The sequence below is a fragment of the Rutidosis leptorrhynchoides genome, unplaced genomic scaffold, assembly GCF_046630445.1.
Source record: "Rutidosis leptorrhynchoides isolate AG116_Rl617_1_P2 unplaced genomic scaffold, CSIRO_AGI_Rlap_v1 contig312, whole genome shotgun sequence".
Classification (NCBI taxonomy): Eukaryota; Viridiplantae; Streptophyta; class Magnoliopsida; order Asterales; family Asteraceae; genus Rutidosis; species Rutidosis leptorrhynchoides.
This window is the reverse complement of record NW_027266555.1, coordinates 62,855-72,646: the sequence shown is the minus strand read 5'-3', so window position 1 is coordinate 72,646 and position 9,792 is coordinate 62,855. Positions and strand designations below refer to the sequence as shown.

Sequence of the window (9,792 nt, the reverse complement as noted above, 5' to 3'; positions counted from 1 at the left end):
CCTAAGATTTCTGACAAGTAACCTTTTTGATACTTTCATCATATAGTTTGTATAGCATAGCTTGCCTAGGCAATCTAGCAGCCTCGATTCTATCTCTAAGGGCTCTTTTCCGACCTCTAGTTTTGATAGTATGAAGAATTATTGAAAATTATTTACAGCTACGGTCTAATCATCTATGCATCTTTTCATCACTAAATAGACGAGGAGGATGATGAAAAACCTCTTTAAATCCATTTTCCTTCACCTACGTATCAAAGAATATAATGGAGATTAGTTGTCGACTCAAATTTAAATTAATTCAACTCATATTTGTAAAATTCAAGGCAACTTTACCGTAGATTAAAGTTCCAATTTGATGAGTAAACCCGAGTTTCGAACGTCACCGTCGATTACAGGCCCGACCGTCGTCAAGATAGTCGAAATCGAAGAGCGGAGTTGTTTGTGAGAGGTTTGGGAGAATTTTGGAACACGATTAAGTTTTCAATAATCAATTTTGGGAGAAGAGGGTATTTGGTGGAATTTAAAAAATAAATGAAGGCATATACGAAACTTCCTTTTTAAAATTGAAAGTCAGCGCTTCTCGGTTTCGTCAATAATATAACCCCCCCCCCAATCATTGACGAAGCCTTAGTTCATGGGTTTCGAGCAACTTCAATTTCGTGAATAAAATCTTCCAAATTAGAATATTAGCGAACTTCGGATTGACAAATCCTAATCCGCTCAAATCCGCTCCTGAAATACGGAACCAAACGGCCCCTATATATGTAGAGAGAGAGTGCCTGCATACATTATTTATATTATATGTTTCTAGTGCCTACAAGCCTTCCATCTGTGTACAATCCCTATGAGCATACATTCATTTGCCTTCTTCAAAGGCTTGCTCTATTTGTCAAAAAATGAAGAATGGAGCATGGTTTTGATCCAAAAAAATGAATAGTGATGTTCCAAATATAGAGCATTCATGTTCATCTCTATTTGTAAAGTTTTTTAATCCTTATAACAAATTATACTTTCGTCTTAATTTATACATCACCAAATAAATGGCGTAATCAACTTCGAGGCTCTGTACCTGTCATTTGAAAACGAATTTGGCAAGGCTATAAAAGGAGAAACATAGATATGTAAATTACGAGTAGAATGAAGGAATTTTCGGAATTGATTTGAATTTGTTATGAATCGTTTAATAAATCTAGGAAGATAACCCAAAATAGAAAACATGGAAAATTTAAGGCTCTATACCTTTAAATTGAGAACGAATTGATGATAGCTATTAAAGGAAAAAGATAGATATAAAAATTATGAGTAGAATTAATGTGGTTTAAGAATTTTTGGATTTAATTTGTATTAGTGTAGTACTCGAGAGTTATCCCGTAATCTAGACAAATTTAATTTAAAAAAAAAAAAAAAAAATTCATTTTGATCAAAGAAGATAGATAATAGTTTTATCAACATTCTAATAAAAACATGTTACTATAATTAATTTTTTTTATAAATCCTTTAAACCTGAAAAATATTTGTTAATATTCCATTCAATCATAGTCTTGGAAGTTAAACAAAAATGATAAAGCAAAGAACTTTTTAGTGTTGTTCTGCGTTTCATAAAATTTTTCTTGAAGATAATTGAGACATTTTACAATCTTTTATATATAAATTGAAGCATTTATACACTGAACATCTTTTTGCTTGAGAAAAGATGATCTAAATATTGTTCCCAGGTGTGTGGAGATCGAGTACAATTTTAATTAACAATTTGATTAATCATCGTCAAAAAAAATATATATTTCTTTAATGGAGGGAGATGTGAATACGAAAAAATTAATCAAATATCTATATAAATTATCGAATATTAAATATGATTCGAGAATAACGAATAAAAAATTTGTTTGAACAAAATATGAAATTTCATTGTTTTTGGAAGAAGAAAAACAAAATTACCAGCTGATATTTTATTGAAATGAAGTTCTTTTGCAATCTCTGTGTCGGCGTATTTCATAGTGACAATGACAGAAATTTCTAAACTGAAACTTATTGAAATCAAGAAAAATTTGAATTTTTTTTGTAAAATATAATGATGAAGGGCTATTAACACGAAGTTATTTGCTATCTACACGAGATTTGACTTTTCAATTATAAAAAGTGACTATATGACATTACAATGGCAGCCACTTTCCTCTCCTTTAAGTTGAAACCATCTCAAATCTCACGTCTCCTTTCTCTTCAATGCGCCAATCGTCAATGTGAAAAAGAATAATTAAATATTTGTCCTTTATGAATTCAGTCATGGCATTTTCTTTCTGTGGTCGAAGCTCTTTATCGGCTCTAGGTTAAAGGGAAGTGGTGGACCCTATACTTTATTGTATCTTAATTATTGCAGAACACTCCAAACTATGTCATGAGCTATATATGTTGCTTCTAGGTTGTTCACATTTTGATTCATATATATAGTATTTGTCCGAAACTCTCTTAATTATGCAAAAACTGGAGTTAGAATATTGCTAATGCAATTTCACTTCCCACTACTCTAAACCATATAAATATCCCTCTATTCTGAAGGGGATCATATATAAATATCACCTTGTGTTTTTTTAAAAGCGGGCAAGAGCACTCTGTGTTGAAAAAGCATGTTGAGCTAACCTTGTGCTTTTAGTTTTAGGTTCGATTGACACAGTGTGAGTTTTCCGTTTATTTTTTTTGACGTGTCAATGATGTGGCAGACGGGAGCAAGACTGCGTTAATTGTTTTGAGCTGGTGTCTAGTCAGTGAAGCAAAACCAATAAAAGACTGACAGAGTGAATGACTTAGGTGTATCACAGCCTCCACGCCGACATACTTGTTCTACTCCTCTCACTCTCACCCGCCGCCATGGACAGTTCAACCATCACCGAATCTAATACGAATTAGAAACAAAAGTTCTACAGCCCACGAATATTCAATTACGTTTTGATCTTCAATACTAGAAGATACCGGAAACCAAATTAAAAGTAGTGTTATATTTCAATTAAATCACTCTTAGGGAACGGAAAGTGAATCTAAATACGTAATACTTATAGGTTTGTTTCACTTTAATATCGAGATCGAATGTGAAAAATCGGAGAAGACAATGGTGGCGATATCAAAATAAGCTGTGCTCGCGAACCATAGAGGGAACAAAGAAAGAGAAGAATATACGGATAGAAGTATCCGACGGCGCCAAGAGAATCGACAGATTTGACCAGGCGGTGGCTAGGTGGTATCCGAGCTGAGAGATACCGCCGCCGTTGTTGCAGTGGTTGTCGTCGTTGTTCAGTGATAGATAAGCCCTAAATACTTGCGTTGTTGAGGTAAACCATAATTGAATTTCCATCTAACATTATGGATCTAAAAAATTGGTGGAGCAGGCGGTGGTCGGGAGCTGACTGGTGAGATTTTTGCTTTGTGTGGCAGAAGTGTTTGTCGGAGAGCGCTGCGCAGCGTCTTAGAACAAGAGGAAGAAGAAAGGTTCGGTTTCACAATGTTTAAGTTCGAATCGGTTTTTGGTCCGAGTGACTGATACAAGAGCAAGTTTGTCAAATTGTATGGGAAGAGAGGGATGGAGTCAATTAATCAAAGGACCAAAAATTTATTTTTTGAAGTAGAAAGGACCAAAAGTTGACCAGACAGAGTGGTCTTGCTTCGTTGGCCACACATCATCTCAAAACCAAGTAACATTGTCGTGCTTCCATGTGCCACGTCAGCGAAAATTAAAAACAAATTAACACAAGATTAATCGAACCTAAACTAAAAACACGGGGTTAGCTCAACATGCTTTTTCTATACATGGTGCTCTTAACTGCTTTTAAAAAACACAGGGTGATATTTATATATTATCCCATTCTGAAATTCCTCTACATATTTAATCATTCACGGTGGGAATTGAATATGGAGTTGGAAATTGCTGTATTATGAAACAAAATTGCGGAGAAGAAAGCATCGTATGTAGAGATCGAGTAAAAGTTGAAACTTAAACGTGTTATTGCTGCCATAGAAGAGTCCAAGAGAGAGCCACTAGTTTCTAGGACGGTATTTCAAAGAGTGAAAAAATATTTGCAAATTTTGTATTCCCTTTGGTCGAAAACGTTACAACTTATAGAATTTCTTTTTGAAACGTAAGAACGTAAAGAATTATTGGAAAGTAATAATTCATTTAAATATACAATTTAAAGTCATATACCAAATATAACCCTCACAATTTAAGTAGTTGGAGGGCTATTTGTGTAATTTCAATAAAAAGTGAATGTTCAAAGGTTAATAGCTCCGAAATTAAGACTGCCTCCGGATTAACCCAATTTAAAATTCTCTATTTTATTAGCTTTCTACTGATTTATTATGATTTTTTAATGAATGTGGGATCGATCGAGAAGTCATGGATAAAAATGGCGTCTCTGTTTTTTCCCTCTAACGAATTTTTCAACATTCATGCAGGAATCTCAATAATTGAGAGAGTATTTATGGAAATACATAAATTTGTTAAAATAATTAATATAATAAAACTTAATAATTAATAATCTAAAAATAAACTCATAAAAAAATTTATAAAAAATATTACATAACACTGGATAACATAAAGAATAACATTCCGTTATTAGGATAATTAAAGTAAAATTAATTAAAACTAATGCAATAGTTTTTCAAAAACTAATGACAACCAACTAAAACTAATACGATATTTATTCAAGGAAAAACTAAAACGAACTAAAACTAATGCTATAGTTATTCAAGGGAAAATTAAAACCAACTAAAATCAATGCGATAGTTATTCAAGAATCCAAGACATTAATTTAATTTTATTCAAATGGATTAAATCGTCATTGCCATCTAAAGTGTGATAATGCTTGGTAAATTATGAACCACCACCTGATCCACTACCATGTGATCCATTACCATCTCCGATTCTTCTTGCAATAATTTCGTGTTGCTCATTTCGGTACCAATTTTCAAGAGTCGGGTCTGTAATTGCATCAACATTCTTAGCTAAGATTCTCTTCACGTTCTTTTCTATGCTTTATTTTTTCCTACATTATGATGCTCTTTCAATCTTCAAAGTTCAATATTTTCTTCAAGAAAACGTCTATTTTGCTCTACGATTAATTGACTTTCTCTAACCATATTAAATATCTTTTTACCCTCTTCTTTCGTGGAAGCAAACATTTCCATCGCTTGCTCTTTTTTTTTTTTTCTTTTTTCTCCCGGGAAGGTCTATTAGACACGTCGATTCTTATTGGATCTTCGGATTCAAATCTGTCATTCAAATTGATGGAAAATGGCGACATACCTAGATTAGGAAGCGGCAGATCCACATTGATCATCCTCAAACTGAATATTTTGCTTTTTTGAAGTTGGAGTCATATTATCCGTGTAAAAATTTTCTACATTTTTTAAAATGGGTCTAACATGATCAAATTTCAAACCATTATTGTATTTAGGGTTGGGGTTGTTTGCCTGCAATTGTTTGGCTCGAATTAACTACAAAAATAAAAATCATAAATGATATAATGTATATATTTCAATAACAAATAATTATTTAAGCATGATATAATTATTCTTGTAACGACTACTCAACATCTTCGGAAACGCCACTGATTTTAAAAATTTCTATTTCTCAAACACAACCTCAAAATTTAGTTACAACTTAATTAATTGTATACCATCTACATTAAAGTAATTTTTTGTCCTTGAACTTGTGACACTGGTCGGTAGTGCATTATTAAATGCAACCTTGATATATGGTCGATATTCAAAATTTAGTTACAACTTAATTAATTGTATACCATCTACATTGAAGTAATTTTTTGTCCTTGAACTTGTGACACTGGTCGGTAGTGCATTATTAAATGCAACCTTGATATGTGCCCAATATTTATCCATAGTTTGATTTTTATCCGTAATTAGATTTTGAGAGATATCTAGAAACGTATTAGATAAATCTTTATCTTCCTCGATGCTAAACCCACCACTTCTAACGGGTGAAGTTGCATGCATGTCTTTAGTGAGAATATAACTACAAATAGAAATATGTAAAAGAAGTAGAAATGAGAACTTGAATGACCGTGGTGAGAATCATGTTCTATATATAGAAGGCATAAGATTTAAAATTTATAGATAAGAAATCTAATCCAACGATTGTCATGAAATCGAAATCCAATCCGACGATTATAATGTAGATAATGTTTTATAGATAAAATATTTAATTCAAAATTTGTGGATAAGAAATCTAATCCTACGATCTTTATAAAACTGAAATCCAATCCGACGGTTAAAATTTAGATAATGTTGGATAACATAAAATCCAGTACGACGGTAATAAAAATGAAATGTAATACAAAGGTCTTTATCAAATCAAAATCCAACCCGATGATTACAATTCGGATGGCGTTTGATAAGATAGCATATAAGATTCATACGTTTGTAGATAAAATATCTAATCCTTCGATCTTTATGAGAAAGAAATCCAATCCGACGGTTACGACTTAGATAGTGTTGGATAACATAAAAAAAATATTCAAAAGTTGAAGATAAGATATCTAATCCTATGATTTTTATGAAAAAGAAATACAATCTAACGGTTACAACTTAGATAGTGTTGGATAACATAAAAAAGTCAAAAGTTATAGATAAGAAATCAAATCCGACTGTATTCATTAAATCGATATCCAATCTCACGGTTTTAATTTACATAATGTTTGATAAGTTAAAATGTTTGATTCAATAGTTGTAGATAATAAATCTAAACCAACAATCTTTATGAAAATGAGATCCAATCCGACGGTTACAATTTAGATAACGTTGGATGACAAAAAAAATATTATTCAAAATTGTAGATAAGAAATCTAATCCAACGGTCTTTATATCGAAATCCAATCTAATGGTTATAATTTAGCTAATGTGGAATATGATTGATGTTTAATTTAATTTTTATAGATAAGAATCTAATTCGACGGTATTCATAAAATTGAAATCCAATCTAAAATTTAGATAATACTAAAAATTATTTATTATTTTATATAATAGTTGTAGATAAACTTACTATAAAAATCACATTTTAGCTACTTCTAATATATATTCATCAATATCTAAATAATCACATTAAGTATCTTAACATGTCTAATTCTTCTTCTTCTATTTTATCATCTTCATCCTCAAATTGATATTTATTTCTATTTAATAATATTACAACAACATCAATATCTTGTAGCCCAATAAGCTTAATTAATCCAATTATTTACTAACAAATGGGTCATTATCTCAACCACATAAAGAATAATCAGACAACTCAAAGACGCTTGGTTCATGGACATCGAGTGATAGACCGTGATCATGAAGTGGCTGTACAAAATTTATGGAATGATTATTTTTTAGAGAGCCCTCAATATAATGAAACAATGTTTCATAGGTGGTATCGTATGAGTCGAGACTCATTTATTCATATCGTCGAGGCCGTTAAAAACCATGATCATTATTTTCAGCAACGAACCAACTGTCGCGCTAGACGTGGGTTGTCTAGTTTACAAAAGATAGATGTTGCCTACAGAATGTTAACATATGGTGTCCCAGCCGATTCAATCGACAAATACATAAAAAATAGAGAATCTACAGCTATTGAAAGTCTAAAATGATTTTGTCGAGCTATTGTGCAGGTGTTCAGAGAGCAATACTTAAGATCGCCTAATGTAAATGATGTAGCGAGATTGCTTCAAATAGGTGAGAAACGTGGTTTTCCTGAATGCTAAGTAGCATTGATTGTATGCATTGGTAATGGAAAAATTGTCCAAGAGCATGGGCAGGACAGTATTGTGGTCGTAGTGTATCTCCGACCATTATTCTCGAGGTTGTAGGAGATTATGATCTTTGGATATGGCATGCATATTTTGGTTTGCCAGGGTCCAATAATGATATAAATGTATTGGAATCGTTTGATGTATTTGCAAACCTTGCATCCGGAGTTGCTCTTGAAGCTCATTATGTTATTCAAGGAAAAGTGTATAACACCGATTATTATTTAGCTGATGGTAAACACCTTAAATGGTCTACTCTTGTACAAAATATCCATGACCCTCAAGGTAAAAAAAAAAAAAGGTTATTTGCAGCAAAATAGGAGGCTTGTAGGAAATATATGAAGCGCGCATTTGGTGTTCTCCAATCACGGTTTGCTATTATTTAGGGCTCGACGTGCATTTGAGGTAAACGGTTTTTGCACGATATAATGATATCATGCATTATATTACAAAATATGATTGTTGAGGATGAGCGTGATTTAGAAGCAATTATTATTCAAGAGAGGGAAGTACCTGATTTTGAGATGGTAACTAATCAGACAACCCAATTTGAATAATTTCTTGCACAACATAAACTAATAAGACATAGAGAATATCATTTTGAACTTCGTAACGCCTTAATCGAACATTAATGGAGCAATGTAGTAATTCTATGAGTTAAATTATTGATGTTGTTGCTGTAATAGAGTACTTGTAATATTTTATTTCATCAATAATAATCACTAGTTAAAAATATTATGTCACTATTTAATAGAATTATAAAATAAATTGTTTAAAATATTATTTATTGTTGAAAAATTGAATTATCCTATTAATTAACCTAAATAATATTAAGATGACGAAATATATGTGTATGAATAAAAATAATGTGAAATTCCAAAAACTACATCCATGGTTATTGAACTTTATATATTTATATAATAGTCCTTGCTATATAATTTGACGGATATGGATCGGAGGAGATAAAATTTGAAGGAAAGTATTCTGTTATAATATAATGATTGGATGATAAAATGGGTTTCAGAGGAAAATGATAGAGGACCTTTGGAACTTGTTGAGTGTTGATTATAGTGTTTACACATCAACCTCAACCATTCGGTGTTGTGTATAGTGTGTAAAAGGAGTATCTACTCTTTGTATATGCAATTTAACTAGTAACTAGAGTAATATTCGGACGTTGTCTTAGGATCGATCTAAATTAATCGATGCATTTGATCTCTATATATTTTTAATATAAAATGAAAATACATTTTATATGGATGTATTTTATACAAATTTAATATTAATTTGGGAAAATATTGATTTCTCAACTCTGGTTATTCCTATCCAATATATTTCATTATAAAATTTAAAATAATTTAAATAAAAAATCTAAAATTACATTTTCGAAACTCTAGTTCGAATCTCAGTCGAAATTTTCAACCAATCCGAAATTACAAATCCATACCCTCAAGAGAAAATGAATAACCAACTAAACGAATTTATGCAATGAAACTTAGTTGGGGAAGAAGAAGGAATCATCATTTGCATATAAATTACTAACCTTATGGCGAGAGGAGATACATAGAAGTTCGGGAGAGGAGAGAATAACCAAAATGATCTGCAGAATTTTTGAGGGTATCGTTGTTGGAGATCTTAGGGGGATGGGAGCGATTAACAGGAGAGTGGTTTCGTCGCTAAAAGGATCGTCGGGGAAGAAAAACAAAGGAGAAGCAATGAAAATGAAAAACGGCGTCATATGGAGTCTAGTAACGGAAATGCTGATAATGTACAACTATATTTTAGCGGACACTAAGCTCACGTCCAATCAGAAAATTTCGTTCACAATATTTAACGAAATTGTGTTACATACGCTATTTGTATCCACTTTTTTAACAGATAAGGCATGTGGAGCTAACTATTTCGAATGCGAAGTATGAGCATGTCAATCAATCATTTAAATGATAAAGGTGGAGTCCACTCGCGAGTTATAATATGTCAGAGGTTTTTACAAATTGATAGT

The 9,792-nt window shown here is 31.8% G+C and overlaps 1 pseudogene; it reads left to right on the top strand.

Moving 5' to 3' along the window:
* The first annotated feature begins 7,247 nt into the window (after window positions 1–7,247).
* On the top strand, window positions 7,248–8,422 carry LOC139882828 (uncharacterized; annotated as a pseudogene).
* Window positions 8,423–9,792: the final 1,370 nt, after the last annotated feature.